Consider the following 20717-nt stretch of genomic DNA (forward strand, 5'->3'; position numbering starts at 1 on the left):
CAAGCTAATTTATTTCCATTTTGTATGTAAGCATATTTCAGTTCTTTGATATTAATGAAATGAAGTTTTATTTCCACTGCATCTCTGTGTGTATGGTTATATATATAATTATTTGCGTTCCTGTTTAAATTCGGATCACCAAACTTAAGCTTTAGATAAAAATCGAAATGTCAGTGGAGAAATCATTTAAATTTACTAAAAAATGTCTGAAAACCATAAAAGGTAATTTATTGCTATGCAAGGTTAATACTAAGAATAAGAATCAATTCCTATAGTCCTTGAAACACAAAGGTCATAGATAATAAGGAGAGTTTACAACTATGCTTACTATTATAATAAAGCATTTTCATTTATGTATATGTGTTTTTTTGTTTGATAGGTAATCTATAGAATTAATTCATGTGTTATGATCAAGGGAAATATGAAGAATCTAGTTCCATCTATATTTATATTATGTTATGGTTGGATAATTCATGTCTTGACACAAAGGGAAGTGGAATTTCTAAAGAATCAAGTGCATTTGATTTATTATTATGCATGTTTAACTAGAGAATTCAACAACTAGGCTAGTATCATACTCATGTGACATTGGGTTGATTCCGACCACTACTAGTGTACCTCTAGGAACCTATGTATTCCCCTTTTGTAGACACAAGTTAATTGAGGGGATTTGAACATTGAATCTCATAGTTTACATAACACTTCATATCACAATGATCACCAATTGAGTCGTCCCCTGGGGATTTTTTTCTTCAAGTTATCATTGGATGAAATCAAGATAAAAATACATATTTGGTGGTAGATTGGTGGAGATTAAAATGAAATTATTTTGAAGTTTGGTAGGACATTCGAGAGACTTCCATGTGTTAAAGTTTAAAGGTAGTTTAGTAATATGATTAAAAAATGATATAATATAATTGATGGTTCTAAAGTTAACACTTTTCTTTGTGGTTAAAAAATGAGTTCTAAAGATTAAAATAATATTTTAGGATTCACTAGTGGTTATTAATTGGATGAGGGGGTTTTGTCTCTAGAAAAATTCTTGTTAAGGGATATTGTTTAGGACATTTGACCATATGTAACTACTTTTAACCAAATTTCATTTTATCATGTTTGCAAATAAAATAATGAACTTGGAGATTGGCTTTCCAAGGCTTGTTTATCAATGGATGTAGGCCAATGGGATATTTGGGGAATTGAGGATGGTCAATTCTCAAATTCCAATCATCCTTTCTTTCATTGATTCCCTTTTGTTGAGTCATGTATATTTAAATATACGTTGTAGTTATTTGGACATTTGATATTTGATCCTTTTAATGGGTATATGACATATATTGTTTTGAAATCATACTCACACACTCTTTGGTTGATATGTTCATAGACTATGTTTGGAATGGTTAAGGGAATTTTTGAATTTGTAAGGAGTTTTACTAATTTGTAGGGAATATTTGGATTTATAGGGAGTTTTAATTCCATTGGGATTACTTTCCTAATTGGGAGGAATTTGATGAAGGATTATGACATACTCCTCAGCATGTAACAAATGTAGTTTCATTTTTATTAATAAAATTATAATATTTTTATTTATTTTTTCTAATTTTTTTATAAGATTAGGCACTTCATATTAACTTGCAAAAAAAGAGATACATAGCTAAAGTCCAAAAGCTACTGGTCTGTCACATGGGAAACCAAACCAGTAATAAAGTTTCAAAATTTTGACATTACATATTACCAAAGCTATAAGCCTATCATTTAAAGTAAAATTATAAATAATAGAAATGGATTTTAAGGTATTAATAGTTAGGACTACATCAATGCCACTATAGAAAACTGTAACATAAATTTAGTATCACCTGATCATGTCATTCTGAGGGAGAGTCCACTCATATTAGTGGTTGTGATTCATTGTCTTAACCAGATGAGGTAAGGTTGATGCCTACTATTCTCTTAGCCAAAATAGAGACATTGCTTTCTAATTTATCCAAAGTATTCAAACTCTTTGTAATTCATATTAATGTCCTTTATTGAGTATCAAATATTTCAATAGTAAATCTTCCCACATTAATTTTATATGCCAATAGAGATCCACTACTTGCATGTATGCAATTTGTAGAGATCAAGTAGAAGTCCCAATATCAGGTATCAAACTCCTATTATCCTTAAAAACGTACTCATCAAGAATGAATTTGCATTCATATCTAACTTCCCCTTCCACCTCAAGTATGTTCCATCTAACCATCTCAGGAATCACATCGATATAATGATCCCTTGAGCGATGAGTTGTAGTCTAGATGTGAGGAGAGGAGCAAGACAAATGATGGGGCATTAGTTCTTTTAGATGGAGTAGCTCTTCACCCTCTTGCTCTCTACCTCTCGAGCATATTCTTTGTCGATCCATAGGAAGGGGAGAGTGAAAACTAGAAATTCCATAATCTAAGGGGCCATAGTCAAATTCAGGGAAAGGGTAAACAAAAAACAATATTGGAGGATGACTTACTACAGGTAAGATAAAGACCTAAGACAATAAAGAGGAGAGATGTAGACTTCGAGGAGTTGAAAACCCCTTAGAGATACTTTCATTTAAAGACCATCAAGGGCAAGGAGTAACAATGAAAATAAAAAACAGAATGAGGAGCAAGAGTGTTACAGTAAAACGATCCCCAATATTAGAAAAATACCAAAGAATTTTCAATAAAACCAACAAACAACGAAGAAAACTTTTAATTGATAATTCAATACTGAAAAAGTAATAAAATTATGAACCGAAAGATATAGATATTACCACCAAGCATGGAGTCAATGAACTTGCATCCACAAATTTCACCTTTAGATTGAATGCCACAATGAAGGCTATGAATAGGGACATGTATTTCTATAAATGCACATTGAGCTAGCCATAGAGAATACAAGAGATTCCCAAGCTTAATTGGAAGGAAACTCCCAAAAATTCTCTGTAAAACAAGGTGTAGATATGCTTTAAGGAGGTGACAATAGACTAATGAACTCACTCCTAGCTTGCTATGTTATTACTCCCACCATAAATTTAAACATACATCCCAAGACCTTGCATTCCCTTTCCATTTCATGTAATGATTCCTAAACTTCTCCATAAGTAAACTAGTAACTAATTTGGAAGTGATTGATGGGTTGGGTTGTCCTTCTAGGGATTCTCACACACTAATGTCCATGATGAATCATAACTCTCATAATTTCAACTCCAGTTTTTCCATCCACATTAGTTTAATGTTTCATACAAGTTGCTAGCTAGGGGGAATATTACATCATACACTAAGATGTGGCATGCTCATATTAATTCGGGGGCACAAATTCCACACTCAAGTACCCATCATGGGGAAATTTCATTTGATTATTTTATTAGGGAATGTGAAATAATAATTTGATAATTAAGTGATGTGATTCATATTGTTAAGAACCACATTAAAATGTTACAAAGTTTGACAAAACATGTGGATTATTTTCTTGCAATTATAGTTAAAAATATTTTTAATAAAATGTTCCAATTACATGATAATTAATGATGAAATATTTATATTATATGATTATTCATTTATCATTATTGTTGCTACTCAAAGTTGACTTCCCTTTTTTTCCTTCTCTATATGGTTCACAAACCCCAAAGATAATTGACCACTACGTCCATAAAATATTTGTACCCGACAGATCCACTCAAAGGGATCACTTCATGTCGACTTAACCACAGAGCCAAAACCCAAGAGTGTCGAGGAAATTGAACCCATAACCTTTCAATGAAAAAATGCTTTAATGACAGAGACTCAACCAAATAAACTAACCCTCAAGCTTACACAAAATTAAATTATTGTTTTCAATATTTATATTTTTCTTAGTAAAATAAATTATTCTATATTTAAATTTCATTTTTTTTTTAACTACACCATATTGTTCTTTGATTGTTAGCATAATTTAAAAAGTTGCATTTTTTCATATAGAGGTACCTTATGGATAATTCAAATCCAAAAGAGAGTATACAATTTATTAAAGATGTCCATATATTGAAAATGGAAAAAAAATGTCCATATAATACAAAAAAATTACGCAATTTTGTTTTTTAAAAGAAAGTTGGCTTTTATGAACTAGAATTTGGGGATTTTTGGCAAGTTTAACTTCTCTAGAATCTGCTAGAATATTATTTTAAGAAGGTGATGCCCTATCTATACAAGGCCTTGTTTGTAATCTTTATATAGAATACTATATGTATTTTATGGGCTTCCTCAACTCAGCTCTCTTTTCTATGTGAGATTTTTCTTCCTTTAAATTTAGTTTATAACTAAATTTAAAAGTTATAAGATAAAGTTTATGGAGCATTTCTTTATTGTGTTTTTTATTTTATTTTTTTCATGGAAAAAAATCACATACTTGTTATTTCATTGAAATCAAAGTATACATATTATTATTCAATCACAACCTTCCGGACATCCGTCAAGAGCTATGGCATTTTACCAATCCAAAAGATAAAGAAGTCAAACATAAAAATAGGCAAGGTCTCAATGATTACAACAACTTCAATATTATAAAATGTTGTTGGCATTTACTCTAAGAGCATCAACAACTTTTTCTATACTCACTAAATGTCTTACAGGCTGGAGTAATGCTTCCTTTGATCTTATATTTGCATGAACATTGGGTCCTTTGTGGATATGTGATACCTCTAGATCCCCAAAAAATTCTTGTAATTGGAAAATTATTTGTTGTCAAGGATTTAGGGTCATGTAATGTACCGATCCCCAAGAACCATACAATAACCATTCGAGAATCACCAGATATTTGTAAGCACTTCACTTGTTTGGACATTGCAAAGTAAAGAACAAACCAAAGCCCAATTAATTCTACTTTCAATATTAGTTCCAAGCCCCAGCCCCAAACTAAGAAGAATTGTGCTTATAATTGAAGGAATAATTCATGTTTAAGATATGATATTATTTTTTAGATGAAAGTAGATTTATTTTATAAGTAAAGGTGTGACCAAAGATGAAGATAAAAAGAATTAGTTGAGATATTTGTGAAGATATTATAGAAATACTATAGAGATGATTGAATAGATTAGCCATATTAAAATTTTGTTACGAACATAATGCTATATTAAGAAGCCTCATGTATTGTATTGGAGTAAACTAAAGATTTGTGTCTTATCACTTTAGATTAATACAATGTAATATTTGTAATTATTATTATTATTATTATTATGTAAATGTTATGTATTGCTTCTCATTATGCGAACAATTGATATGAGAGTTGGTGTTGAAGAAGTAGACAATAAACAATATACTTTAAAAAGAAAGCCAACTTGGATCCAATCTCTATATGTAGTTCTTCCGTTGATTTCATGAGAGTGTTTGTGGGTGATAAAGAAAAACCATAGCCACCATCACTGATGGTTTGGACGAATGCCCACTAAGGAGAGCCACTTTTCATTATTTGCTACCATCATGAGTCAAAGCAGGCAGACAACTAAGAGATGAAAGATCCACAAATTTGGTCATTCTCATCAACAACCTTCCCACAAATTTCTTCAAGATAACAAGGGGACTTCGATAGGGATGTGCAGTTTCTCCATTTCTTTTCATATTAGTAATGGACAGATTGAGAAGAGGCATAAATGAAGCCAAGGTGATCGTAGGATGTAGGGTCACAAGATATGAGAATTTCACATCTTATGTTTGTGGATGACGTGCTCTTCATAGGGGAAGCTAACATATCAGAATGAAGGAATTTTCACGAAATTCTATCCAAATTTGGGGAAGTGTCTAGGTTCATCATGAATAAGGAGAAGTCAAAATTGATTATTGATAGGTTGGACTTAGAGGAAACATTGGATATTACTAATTTATTTATGGTAAACATGGGCTTGATGGCTGAAGGTTTTAGATATTTGGTTTTTATTTCGAATCTAAAAAATTATGAGGATTTGGATTGGAATGGCTAATCAAGAAGTTTGAGAAGAAGATGACTTTGTAGGAACATAAGTGGATGTTATTAGGGGGAAGACTGATTATGATCAAAGTGGTCTTATAAGGAATATCAATCTATTGGATGCACCTATTTAAACTACCCAATTCAGTCATCAAAAGGATAGATGCAATCATTGATAGATTTATCTAGGAAGGAGCAGAGTACAAGACTAACAAATTCCACTTGGTTTGCCTTAAAGTAATTCCCAAGAGCGAGGTTGATGGGGGATGGGGCATTAGAGACACAAAATGCTTCAATTTGTCTCTGCTTATCAAAAACCTTTGGAGAGATTTCAAAGATACAATTTTATGGCAGTGAATTGTTAAAGATAAAATACCTTAGCAAAAAAAACCTAAAGGATTGGGACAGTGTTGGTGCCCCATGAAAAAAACCACCTCTTATATTTGGTGAAGCTTAGTGAAAGCTAAGATTTGGCTCTGTCGAAATTTGAGATGGGGGGTCGATATGGGAGATAAAATTGTCATAGGTCTTGATGCTATTAAAGGACTGAAGCGAAACCACCTACTATTAGAGCCTATCATTCATTTTCTATATATTTTTGGATTTCATTCTATGCCACATATTGGCAGGCTTCACGATTCTATACTTTCCTACACCAATTTGTCACACTCAAATGATCTTGGGATGTTGGTGGATCCTCAAGCTTAGGGGGGACGATACAAATTCAAGCTCGATTAGGAGGGTATTGTGTTGATAGAGAAGGATGACACATTAGCCTAGGGTGGGAGTGGGCTTGAAGGACACATTTTGGTCAATAATTCATACTCATACATCATACAGGGGCACAAAATTCCTCATAGTGACAAATGGTGGAAAAAAATGTGGAGATGGGAGATTCCACTGAAACTGAAGTGTCTCATGTGGTTGGTGATCCATAGTCATATACTTACATGGGAAAATCTAACTAGAAGTGGATTTCATGAGTTCAGTGTTTACACTCTGTGCGGTGGGGTGAATGAAGAGGTCGTACATCTATTTCTTGATTTCCCATTTGTTGTTTTAATATGGAAATAGGTTTCAAAGTTTTTAAAATTCAAGCAGATGGGGATAGATCCTCCATTGGCATGTGTCTCACACATTGGTGTTAGGTAGAAAAGGAATCCAGGGCATTTCCTTTCTATATCTATTAGGGAATTTGGAGGGCCAGGCATGAAAAAATATGACCAAATCATCCCTGATGTGGGACACAAAAGTATGAAGATCTTGGACTTCTTTCAAGATATAGGGCCTTGGAGGCTAAAGTCTCAAAGAAGTATTTTCTCTTTTAGGGAAATAGGGTCATCAAATCCTGTGGGCTATTTTTATGGAGCTTCAGCTGTAGGGGAATGTAAGGGTGGGTCTCATATAATTATGGAACCAGGCCAATCCTATTAGTTCAACTGGTATTGGGGTGCTGGAACAAACAATAGGGAAGAAATGCTTGCACTTTGGGGTGTTCTAAGGTGTGCTAGCTAGCTAGCCATTAAGGAGATAGTGATTGCAGGTGACTCCAACTCTATTATTGAATGGGCTTAGAGAAAATTTACATTTGGATTGTCTTCTCTTTTCTATTGGATGCTTTAAATTAGAGCCCTGTCGAAGTCATTTGAGCACATTTCATTCATACATCTATTCTAAGAGTAAAACATGGTGGCTGACTCCCTTTCCAAAAGAGGTAGATCTTATATGTTGGTCGTTATCCTTTACAAATCCTTTTTCAATGGATCTTTCTGCAATTTAGGTTCTTTCATCTTCTAGAGGCTGAGTCTGATTTTTTCTCCAAGCAACACTGGCATTCTAGTGGATTTTGGTTTGACTGCGCAACTGGCATTCTAGTTTTTTTTGGGTACATTGGGGTCATAGCAACCAGTTATTTTTGTAATTGTCTAAGAGAAGTCAAATGAACGTTTTTTTAGGAACTTTTTTGAGGATTCTCACTACCATCTTTTGAGTTTACCTTTTCACTAGCTTTTCAGTCTCAATCACTACTTTGTGGTTTCTTTTATTATAGACTTGTTTATGGGGATATCAGATTGTTGAAAAATGTATCTAACTTTCGTTTTAATGAAAGATAGTAGTTTTTTTCTTGTGAAAAAAAATCAGAGATGAAGGATTCATTAACTTTTTGTTAAGGAGAACTGCAAATAGAGGGTTTTAAGGAAATCTTCTCACTGAATAGAGTCCCATGCTAGCAGTAAGAAAATACATTTTCACTACAGGTGAGATTTTAGTCACCACAGTTGACAAAAAATGGTGTCACTGTAGGGGTGTAAGACATAGCACTGTCTAGCAAATGTGGTATCCTTCATTTGAGATTGGTGAGCGTAGAAAAGGAAGGAAGCATTGCTGCAAAAGGAGAAACCACAAACTCAAAATGGGAGAGCCAAACAATGGCAAAAAGAAATAAAATAAAAAATGAGATGTGTGTATATTTCCACAAATAGTCAACATATTGGTTGTCTCCTTTTTGGAGTTCAATTGTGTGTAGAAAAGAGACAACCAAAAAATATGAGATGCTTCAGAGGATTGGTCAAACAATTGATCTCTCCCATAAGATTCTGAGATATTTTCAGAATCTACAATCGACATAAGTTCAAGAATTCCAACGACCATCCTTATGTCATAATTTCAGCGTGCCTAGTTCAAATAACTACAAAACATGTGTCAATAATGAACTAATAAAAGAGTTGAGATACATAGGAGTCCTAAGTCATATGTTTGTGAAGAACTTTGTGGTGGATGGAGATCCATAGTAATTTTACATATTTGATTGATCCCACACTATGTCCTACAATGATCTATCATCAACATCATATTCTGTGTGTGTCATAAATCTGTGCTACCATAAATAAGTATGGTTGCTGAGCAACAAGTCCCTTCCAAGCAGGAACTGTCGCTCCATGTTAGCCATACTAGAGCCCAAATGACACTTGAATCCTTGGCCATTCACCAATAAATTTAAAACCACCTCAATTAGTGTTTGGTTGCCTTTTAGTGCTACTTGAACCTGAATAAGGTGATCCAACGGATAGCTAGCAATAGTGGGTGAGATGGGATAGCTAGAAATAGTGCTTTTGATATTGGTACGAGTAGTTTTTTTTATTATTATTTATTTTCCACGAAATTTTCATTAAATGTTACATGGAGGGTGAAACAATAGTTTGGAGCAAAATTGTTTGCCTTCAATGTTTATTGAATTAATATTTTAAATTACAAGTTTAATAACAACTAATTCACTGTAGGAAATTTTAAACAGATTATACTTAATAATTTTCCAAAATTACAAAGTTTAGTGAAATCGAATATATGAAATGTGTCACAGTGATAGGAATTCAACAAGAACAATGTTATTGAGAACACTTTTTCAAAGTTAAAACACATATCCCATTATAAAAAAAAATGTAACTTTCTAAGATTTTTTTAATATATTCACATATATAGAAACACATATCAATATTCCAACTCATAGGAAAATTAATAAACTCTCATAATAAATATTATTATTATTTATTTTGTATTGTTTATTTTATATATGCTAAACTTGCATGGGGTGCACATGCCCTTTTTCTGCGATAAATGTTTGTGTTTTTCTCTAATTCCTCAGCACCACAAAAGAAAGAGCCTTCTGTCTCCTAGCTTAGAGATAGGAAAAATCCTTTGCACAACTACCGAAAAATCCTGATTTAGCTTCTCAAACAGGCCCGATGCATTAAAATTGCTTTATAAGTTGAAGAAGGGGGATTATGGCTTTTCCAGGCTCGCAATGTCGATGGATGAGAAATGATTTTCTCCAAGCGCATACCCAATGTCGATGGATGGGAAACAATTTTCTCCAAGCGAGTGCAGCCTCGTGAAGCTTGCCTACACCTAGTTTTTCCATAAGTGTGTGTTCTTCATAAGAAAGCTAGTAAGAATACTTATTTCCATACCGTAAAGACAACCCATATAATCAGGAAATAATCTGCTCTCTGAATCCTGTTCATATTGTTTTGGGCTATCTAGGCCAAGGGTTTCTTTTTTTTTCTATTCACAGAAATAGTTAACAACCATGACAAACCAACTTCTTGAGTCAAAATTTGGTGGATTGGGTATGATGGTAGGCTCCTGACATGCAACTGTTGCAAAGTTAGATTCCTATTGTTGTTTCAGAATTGTCTCTTTTTGCTTCTTTTTGCTTCGTTTTCTTGGGGGGATATATGATACTTTAAAGGAATGTGCTGTAATAAGCAAATCAACTAAAAACTTGGTGTTCCAGTGCATAACATTTGTGCAACCAATAGTTATATCCAAGGAACAAATGGCACATTGAATGGTATTTTTCCATTGTTGAGGGTACTCAATGATACTACTAATTATGTTATCATTATGTTATGCAGATGTTTTTGAGGTTTGGAGATGAAAAAGAACCTTCCTTTTGGAGTTGAGAAAGAACCATGGAAAGGTATATGAAATTTTTTCTTTCTACTTTTTAGATATATTGGAAAAAATCCATTTATAGTTGTGTACTTTGTAGGAATTTACAGGGTAAGTCCCTCAGACAGAACACCAAAGGACACCGCTCACACACAGATCACAGATCAATACACCAGTATTTTGATGTGGTTAAAACCCTCAAAGAGGGAAACAGTCCACGGCCTGAGCCAACGCGGCCACTTCAGGCATTTTATTAATAAAAGAATGAAATTTTACATAAGATTCTCTCATGAAAAGTTAACCTACAAATGACCCTCCATGCTCTTTAAATAGAGATCATGGACCAATTGGGTGTTAAGCCACGGATCAAGTGTCGGTAATACCGAGGAGAGAATGAACTGTCGGATCACTACATATCGTGACCGTCGGATTGTAAGTTACAAAATGTACATAGTAAAGAAACACACTTTACCTAACTCTATACTAGACCAAGTTATACTTAACTATTTCCTATGTGTCAGAATATCCTAACATCCCCCCTTAAGAACAACTTGGGATAGGATTGAAGGATTTACAAATATGACACAATAGGAGAAGGAAGGAGGCACTAGAGCCTATCCCTCCTTAGTGACAACTTCCTGAACTGCAACCATAAATCGAAGTTTAGTGAACTTCGCCTCTGTGAGAGCCTTTGTAAAGATGTCTATAACTTGATCATCTGTTGAACAATATTGCACTTCAAGAACATGGTCGTGGATGAGCTTTCTGATGAAGTGCATGTGCAGTTCGATGTGTTTGCTGTGCTGATGTTGGACTGGATCTTTGCATAGTTGAATGGCACTTTGATTATCACACCAAAGTGTAGTCGGATGTTGCTGCTGAAAGCCAAACTCTGAAAGGATCAGACGAAGCCACAAGGCTTCCTTACTAGCTTCTACGGCACCAGGATACTCTGCTTCTGCTGAAGAAAGAGAAATGGCACCTTGTTTCTTGCAAGCCCATGTAATAGGTCCTGAACCAAGAGTGAACACATAACCTGCAATAGACTTCCGATCATCAGGGTCACCAGCCCAATCAGAATCAGTGAAACCAACCAATAGAGGAGCTGCTTCGGCACTGTAATGAATCCCAAACTGAACTATACCTTGAACATAACGAAGTATTCTTTTAGCTGCTTTCCAATGACTTTCATGTGGGTTTTGCATAAACCGAGCAACAAGGCCAACAACAAAGGAAAGGTCAGGACGAGTATGGGTTAGATACAAAAGTTTTCCTACAAGTTGACGGTATAAGGTAGCATCAAATTCAGGAGAATTACAAGTGACTGAAAGTTTGACTCCAGACTGAAAGGGAGAAGGGGCTGGCTTATAGTCTTCCATGTGAAATGGCGTAGAATATGGCATACTTGGACTGGGAAAGGGAAATACCTTCCTTGGATTGCAAGACTTGAAGACCAAGAAAATAATGTAAGTGTCCTAAGTTTGTCATTTCAAACTTCCTTTTAAGGCTAGACTTCACATGGTTTATAAGGTTGGGATCACTACCAGTCAGGATAAGATCATCAACATAAAGAAAAAGAATGATAAGAGACTTGCCCACTTTCTTGGTGTAGACAGTATTGTTAGAATGACACCTATAAAAGCCATTTTCTAAAAGAAAGTTATCCATTTTGGCATACCAAGCTCGAGGAGCTTGCTTGAGACCATAAAGGGATTTCTTAAGTCGACATACAAGGCTGGAGTCTATTTGTATAAAGCTAATAGGTTGTTCCATATAGATTTCTTCATGCAAGTCCCCATGCAAGAAGGCAGATTTAACATCCATCTGATGGACTTCCCATTTGAAAGAGGCAACAAGGGAAAGAACAAGGCGGATAGAGTTCATTTTGGCAACAGGGGAGAAGGTTTCAGTGTAGTCAATGCCTTCACTTGTGAAAAACCCTTAGCAACAAGACGAGCTTTATGTTTATCAACTTTCCCATCTGGTCCATACTTGGTTCTGTAAACCCATTTGCATCTAACAAGTTTTCGTCCCTTTGGTAGAGGAACAAGATCCCATGTATCATTTGCCAATAATGAATGATATTATTCATTCATAGCTGCTTCCCAATCTGGATGGCCTGAAGCTTCTGCAAAGGTGTCAGGATCATAATTCACTGAAGCTTGAGCCAGTAAAGAAGAGGCTCTATCAAAATGAGAATGTGTACGTCGCTGATCTGTAGGATCACCGACAAGATCACCTGCTGCATCCCGAGTAGCACGGACCCATTTTGGAAGCTGAGGAGCTGAAGGAGGATCCTGAGAAGGTGGGGGAGGATTTTCATCCTCGCTTTCATCATCTGAAGAAGAAATATTTTCAAAAGTAGAAGAGATAGGGAGAGGTGGCACATCCGCCGAACTAGGCTCGTATGCCGATATATTTTCAGCAAACTTTACATCTCTTCTAATGATAACATTTTTGGACTTAAGTGGAATAAGTCTATATCCTTTGACATCTTCAGAATATCCAACAAAAATACATTTTTCACTCTTAGGTTCTAAAGCTTTATGTTTCTCATCTGGAATATGGGCCCATGCTTCACTTCCAAAAACACGAAAGTGACTTACATCTGATTTAATTGAGCTCCATGCTTCTTCTGGAGTGATATTCTTTAAAACCTTAGTAGGAGTGCGATTTATTATGTAATTTGCACAGTTAATTGCTTCTGCCCAATAATTAAGACTAAGTCCTTTAGATTGAAGCATACAATTAGCCATTTCCTTTAAGGTGCGATTCTTCCTTTTAGCTAAACCATTTTGTTGTGGAGTATATGGAACAATATGTTGCATTTGAATTCCATTCTCGGTGCAAAAGTTGATGAATTTGTTGTTAACATATTCTCCGCCATTATCAGATCTTAGCTTAAGAATTTGATGTCCAGATTGTTTTTCAACAAAGGCCTTAAAGGCCAAGAACATGTTAAATACTTCACTCTTGAGTTTTAAGAAGTATACCCAAGTGCGTCTGGAGAAATCATCAATGAAAGTTAAGAAATACTTGTAGCCAGAGAATGAAACAACTGGAAGTGGACCACATAAATCACTATGCACGAGCTGTAAAGGGGCCGAGGCGTGCCAAGAGGCACGTTTTTCAAAACTATCCCTATGATGTTTTCCGAGTACACGTCCAGAACAAACACCATCTCTGCAAGATACCATTGGAAGACCTGTCACCATATTTTCTTTACATGGATTCTGAAGGGAGCGATAGTTTAAGTGACCAAATCGCTCATGCCAAAGTTTGCTCACTTCATCGTTATGAGCAACAAATACTGAGGGAAGATTTGATGACCCAAAGTTGTGAAACTTATACAACCTTGTAGAATCATCAGCAATGCCAGTAGCTAAAATCTGTCTAGGATCTACTAGGTCCTTAATTACAACATCGTGAGGTGAAAATTCAACGATTTTACCTTCACCTGAATGAGTTATCTGATATACAGATAGAAGGTTGCAGGATAAGGTTGGAACACATAATACATCATTAAATTTACCATTGTCTATATGAACAGTTCCAGTCCCTACAACACTAAGAAATATATCATCACCAACATATATATTTTTGGTGTTACAATCATTTAAATAAGAAAACATGGCTTTGTTTTTGGCCATGTGATAAGAAGCTCTAGAATCAATGAGCCACTCATGAGAATGAGAAGAAGAAGATACATTTAGTGCATAGCCAGACCGAGATGCTTGACAACCGCATGTAGAAAGTGAAATTCCTGAAGATGAAGTTGAAGTTGAAGAGTGCTCCAAATGGATATTATGCTTCTTCATTGCTACTTCCAAGGCTTCCATCTTCTTAAAGCATTTGGATTCTAAGTGGCCATCTCGATTACAAAAGTTGCAATGTCTATCAGTCTTCTTCCCTTTGTTTTTATTTGTCTTATCATTTTGTTGAAATGATTTTTCATTTTGAGGCTGAAATTGCATAGGACCCTTGTTTGGTTTAGGACCATTCCTTTTAGGATACAACTTCTTAGGATTCTTTGAATTTGGTTGTTGCTAGGTGGCTAATGCTTTCTTAGAAGAGTTTCCAAGATGAAGAAGACCAAGGTGTAAGAGTTTTTATTGTTCTCTTATTAAAGAATCACAAAAGGAATCAAAGGAAGGGGACTTGTAGGCTTGTCCTTGAGAAATGAAGGCTTCTCTTGTAGAATGGAAGGTGGAAACAAACACAGAATAGGCTGGTCCCAACTTAGTAAGAATGGAGTAGATAAGGCTACTATCTTCCTTCTTAACCTTAACACCTTCCAAGAGAAGTCTAAGGGTCTTGAACTTGGACAAAAAATCTTCAATGCAAGAAAAATTATTGGGGTCCAATGTAAGCAACTCATTTTCAAGTTGATGGGCTTTAAGTTCATTTTTAATTCCAAAAACTTTAGTGATCCGTTTCATTGCTTCTTCAGGAGTATCAAGTTCTACAATATGGAATCTAAGATCTGGAGAAATAGACATTCCTGTCAACCCACGTGCTTGGTATTGCCTATTTTCCCATTTAGCTGCCTTATCTTCATCTTTCGGTTTGGTTTCTTGGCCTGAGGCTATTCTGTAGAGACCTTTACTTCTAAGTAAATCCACAATGTAGGACCACCATTGGAAGTAGTTGGTGCTGTCAAGAATAACTTGGCATGGACTTTCCATCTTAACAGAAACTGAAGCTATAGATGCTGAAACTAAGTGTTCTAATGGAAAGATCTCAAAAAATTAGGTTGGTTAAAAAAAAAACGGCTCTGAAAACGGCTTCCGGATGAAGAAGTTATGGCTTTTTGAAGAAAAGTTGATGAAGATGCCGACGAAGTGCGGGAATGAAAAATCCGCCCCCACAAAAAGGAGACTTGAACTCAAGACCTCTACTCTCATAAATTAGCTTTGGACCAAGTGAGCTAAACTAAAAGTTTGAGAGAGAGAGGGGGGGGGGGGTTCTTTTTTTTAGTCACTGAAGCTTTGGGTTGCGTGCTTGCTTGAGAAAGCTCTTTTTCCCTACAAAAAAAAAACACAAAACCCAACACGGACATACAAAAAAAAATGAACCTTACAGCTCGAAGTTAGCTTTAGCCGGAAACTAAATATTTTCCTCAATGTTTCTGATTTTTCGAGATCACACTAAGTCGCAGCGAAAAAGAGCATACGCATGAGAAAAATCCTTCCTTTCTATTTCTGATTTGCCCAGATCGCACAGAGTTGCAGGGCAAAGAGCATACGCAGAAATGAAAGGTACAGATCCGGTAATAAAAAAAAAACAAAAACCTAAATAAACCGAAACCGAAATAAACAGAGAGAAAATAACTGTAAACTGCAAATAAACACTGTATACCTCCAAATCTTAAAAATGACGTAGCTAGGGCTACCGGAAACCTTTTCGCGTGAAACGAAAGGGGTTCCTTACTGGAACAGATGCTCCCAACACAATAGAGCAATCCTCTCGGCCCGAAAGTAGTCAGAAACAGTAGATCTAGGAAACGACAGTCAGATGCAGTTCTACCGGCTTCAGATTTGGATCACCAACGGACGTGACCCTCAAATAGCTCTGATACCATGTAGGATTTACAGGGTAAGTTCCTCAGATAGAACACCAAATGACACCGCTCACCCACAGATCACAGATCAATACACCAGTATTTTGTCGTGGTTAAAACCCTCAAAGAGGGAAACAATCCACGGCCTGAGCCAACGCGACCACTTCAGGAAATTTATTAATAAAAGAATGAAATTTTACATAAGCTTCTCTCATGAACAGTTAACCTACAAATGACGCTCCATGCTCTTTAAATAGAGATCATGGACCAATCAGGTGTTAAGCCACAGATCAAGTGTCGGTAATATCGAGGAGAGAATGAACCGTTGGATCACTACATATCGTGACCATCGGATTGTAAGTTACAAAATGTACATAGTAAAGAAACACACTTTACCTAACTCTATACTAGACCAAGTTATACTTAACTATTTCCTATGTGTCAGAATATCCTAACATACTTTATAGGAAGAGAGCAAAGCACATGATCTATTTTTTGTGTCGACTTTTTAGATATACTGGCAAAAATTCTTTTATAGCTGTGTACTTCATAAGAAGAGAAAAAAACATATAATCTCTTTTTTGCACTAGGGTCCAGGAGAATTCTACATTGACATTGTTTTGTTCCAATGAAATTTATGGGATTGTTGATGTTGGGGTGAAGAATTTGAAAATATGTGCATGAAATATGAACTAGAGGTGTGCATTGTTTTGTATATTTATTGTGTCTTTTGACAGTGGAAAATTGAGCAATTGATTATAACAATTATTTTTTTTCAAAGTCAAGGCAAGACAAAAAATAAAATAAAAGTTACGAAATTGTTTTTTCAATGGGCAAAGCCTATGTGCCCATTCAAAGAGGAATACCTGAATGGGTGAAAAGTAAGTATAGTTAAACCTGGATTTTGTATGTATATTTGTTAATTTTGTTACAACTGACATCTCTTGGTAACTCGTAACTAGTTCTATAGAACCTCTAATATGATTCTCGTGCTCCTGTAGCTTTATGCTGCATTGCATCAAACATGGGGCACTAGGACCATCTTTTGGATATTACCAAGCACCAGAGTGTTTACCTTTCTTCCATTCTAAACTCCTCTTGGATTTCTAACAGCTAACCAATTGCATATTTTGTTCCGTGTAGGTGGCAATGTTTCATGATTATGAACATGGTAGCAAGTGCGTGCAGGTAGCAACATTGCATGATTATGATCGTGGCATAAAGTGTGTGCAGGTGGCAACATTGCATGATTATGAACGTGGCAGCAAGTGCAAACTCATGGCAGCCTGGCAGCAAGTGCAAACTTGAAACATTTAAAGTTATCCCAAGCATTACTAGATTATGGAAAAATCATTGGACAATATGCATTTTTAGCCTAATATTTTGGTAAAATATGTGCCTCTCAGCCTTGGGAAGGGGCCAAATAAGACCTCCATGTTTTTGAAGTTTTTTATTTGTTAAAATACCGTTTCAATGCTTAATAGGCTGAGGAAAAAGGGAATAAAAACATGTATAACAAAACTTTAGATAGTTTAGGTTTAAGCATCTGTATTTTTTTTTCCCGACTGATATTCCAAGGCTGATAGATTACAATAGTCCCTGTTGCCTTATGGCCGGGACTAATAAAAGATAGCCATGAGTTATCAAATTCGAGGGAGCAATGCCCTAGCCAAAGTGTTTATGTATCAAATTGTTTGATTGAAAATTATTGTGTGAATAATGGCTAATAATATCATTTCGGTGCACAATTGGTTATATAGTTTTTCTTGACTTAGACATTGAACAATGAGAAAATCCTCAAGTGGATTTTGTATATCAAATGAAAATTGAACGTTGTGGAGTTCAGAGCTAGCTGTCAGAGATAATTGAGTGTACACTGGATTAGACCATTAGTAAGAATTTTAAATTTGAATTTGCAAGACGAATACGACTTTTTATCTGGCATAATTTGGCTACTGTAGTGTCAGAAATTGGGGTGGGAGATCAAGGGTAAAATTGATAGAAGTCATTTGTTTGACTACACAAATTACAGTTTTGGTGCTTGTGTTTCAAATTTATGAGGGAGCGGAGGATTTTTTTATTAAAGTATTAGCAGGAAAGAGCAAGTCTATGGATTAAAATAGGAAAATTAGTGATATATAACATAGAATCTATAAATATTGAGTTATTTAGATTACATATTTGAGGAATATTTTTGAGTTTCATGATTTAGATAGAGTTTAAATTCTCTTGTAAGTCTCCCATTATGTTGTACTATGTAAGAACACACCCACCCCCCCCCCCCCCCCCCCCCCCCCACCCCAACCCATTTATATATAGTAATAGCTAATATTAGACATATATATGGGGACCCTTTTAAATTTTTAGTCTTTGAAAAATAAATCCTAACTCTAAGAAATTGCCTTGAAAACTCTTAGAAAACAACCCAAGTTTAGGATCCTTATCGCAAATCGCATTTTGCATTTTTCATGTAAACACCTTTAAGTAAATCCCGAATTGTGATATGCGATCAAACCTCCTGCTGCAATATTCCAATAAAAAAGCCTTGAGAATTTGCAATTGCACTTCGCAGAAGTCGAAAATAAATAAGTCATGCCATTGTGTCATAATTTAACGATTTGCAAAATGCGATATTGCGATATTCACAATCGCATTTCGCATTATAAATAGGAAACACTATATTACATTGTTTAAAAGTTGCGACGCATGAATAAAGCACTAAGCGTGGGAAGTAATTGTGTTAATGAATGGTTTGACAAGGTAATTAATGTTTCGTAGCCCGAGGTGAAGTAATGATGTTTCAAGTTATGGCTAGTTAATGCTAAATATCTCATTTGAAATCCTCCCACGATTCAAAGTCATTTCAGAAAGATTTTAGCCTTAATTTCCCTATATCGTCTACACTGATATATCTCTTCCATTTCAGGCAAGCTTCAAAAGACATGTCATTGTGGAACGTGATGCAAAAACAGAAAAAGTAGATCATTACGAAGTCTGAGCTATCATAAATGTCTCCTATATTCTCTTATATGGTTTGCAACACCGATGGGGGAGCAATAGCATGGGAGATCATATACAACAGACTTGAGGATGAGCGTCCCAAAGTTACTATTGTAAAGGTAACAACCGACTCAATAAAACCTTCAGGAGTCCAATTCAAAGATGTTTTTTGTTCTTTCCTTCAGTGAATAAGAGCGAGAGCAAAAACGCTCCCATATACTGATATGGTTAGGTGGGTGGTGGAAAACCTCACTATTGAAGACAGGCAATTCAGAAAATCGAGAATGGAACTCATGGGGTCATTCAAAGCTAAAGACCTAAAGCAAATGTACCATATACCTGACCCTCAGGACATATATGACAGCTCATACCATGCCAACTTTGCAAAGAAAAACAAAGAACCTTTCAAGATTATCTAGGGTTGGAGGGTACTAGAGAATAAGTTCAAATTTGATAAAACGAGTATGTATCTTATAGCCTCTTTGGCTAAACCCCACAACTATGCAGCTACTATGTTATGTAGGCTATACGAATTACCTAATAATGCTAAGTTTTCCATAGAATGGATTCATTTGATTGATGCCTGTGTCAATTCCCACATTATGAATTGGGCCACTATCCTATCTGATAACCTAGCCACTGTCATCACCAAGTATCGTCAGAAGAGATCCTCCTTCGTAGAGAAACTTCCTTCATTCTATCCCAGTGCCTACATCATGGATGCCATCTGTTTCTGCACTAAATTTCCAATCATGGGTTGGAAATGGACCTTGCAAGACTGCTACCCTATCCATTTCAGCCATAAACATATTTGGGAATCCCATTACACACCTCATTTTTATAAAATATGCCATGTCATTATTTTTCCATTACATCAATTAATTTTTAATAAGAAATCCCCTAGGTTTTCCAAAGAAGCTGCTACAGACCTTCTAGTAGTGGGCAAGTATTTTGTTGAAGAATGGTTTACATACATCAGGGTTTTTGGCAGTACAGCGGACCCGCATGTCCTCCCTTTGTATGTCTCTAATAAATTATTAGCAAGAGAAATAGCCCACCAGACTATGGGAAAAGGCTTGACAAAAGTCCTAAAAGAAAGCAAGAAGTCATTATGACCATCTTTTCCCATTCGGTGCGGTTCCTTTTCATTAGCAAATTTTAACCATGCAATCAAAGAGTGAGTAAGCCTAGAAAGCCTCAGGCTCCATACTTTGCTGAAAAGGCAATTCGATCCAAACAAAATAGCACATAACATTAATACTGTAGTAAATATCAAGCCTTATAATCATGAGGTTAATAATTATGAAGACCTTTTACAATTAGTTGAATCCTTTGAACAAGCATTCGAGTGGGCAAGGGAAAATCAGAGTCCCGAAAATTTTGAAAGCTTTGAGGAGTTTGAAAATAAAAGGCCCGGAATAATTCCACTGCATTTGTTAAAAATCAAGGTCAAGCCTAAACTCAGTGTGACTATGAACAACGGGGGGTCTAATTCTCGCATAGAGTCTCAAGTGGATACAGGGAAAACACTGGATATAGGGAGGGCCCAAGACACCGAGAATACAGCCGAATCCAACAGGAGGTCAGCTGAAAAGTAGGGTATGAGCAACCCACCTAGACATATTAGTTCTGAGATCAAAAGCAACAGTTTGGAATAGGAGTGGGATCAATTCAATAAAAAACTACAAAACACTACCAAGACGACAAATACCCAGGAAACCATGGAGTATCAAACTCCTCTGTATATTCAGAAAAA

The sequence above is a fragment of the Pinus tabuliformis genome, chromosome 1_2 (assembly GCF_031772625.1).
Source record: "Pinus tabuliformis cultivar Carrire ecotype Pingquan chromosome 1_2, CPIR1, whole genome shotgun sequence".
In the NCBI taxonomy this organism is placed as follows: Eukaryota; Viridiplantae; Streptophyta; class Pinopsida; order Pinales; family Pinaceae; genus Pinus; species Pinus tabuliformis.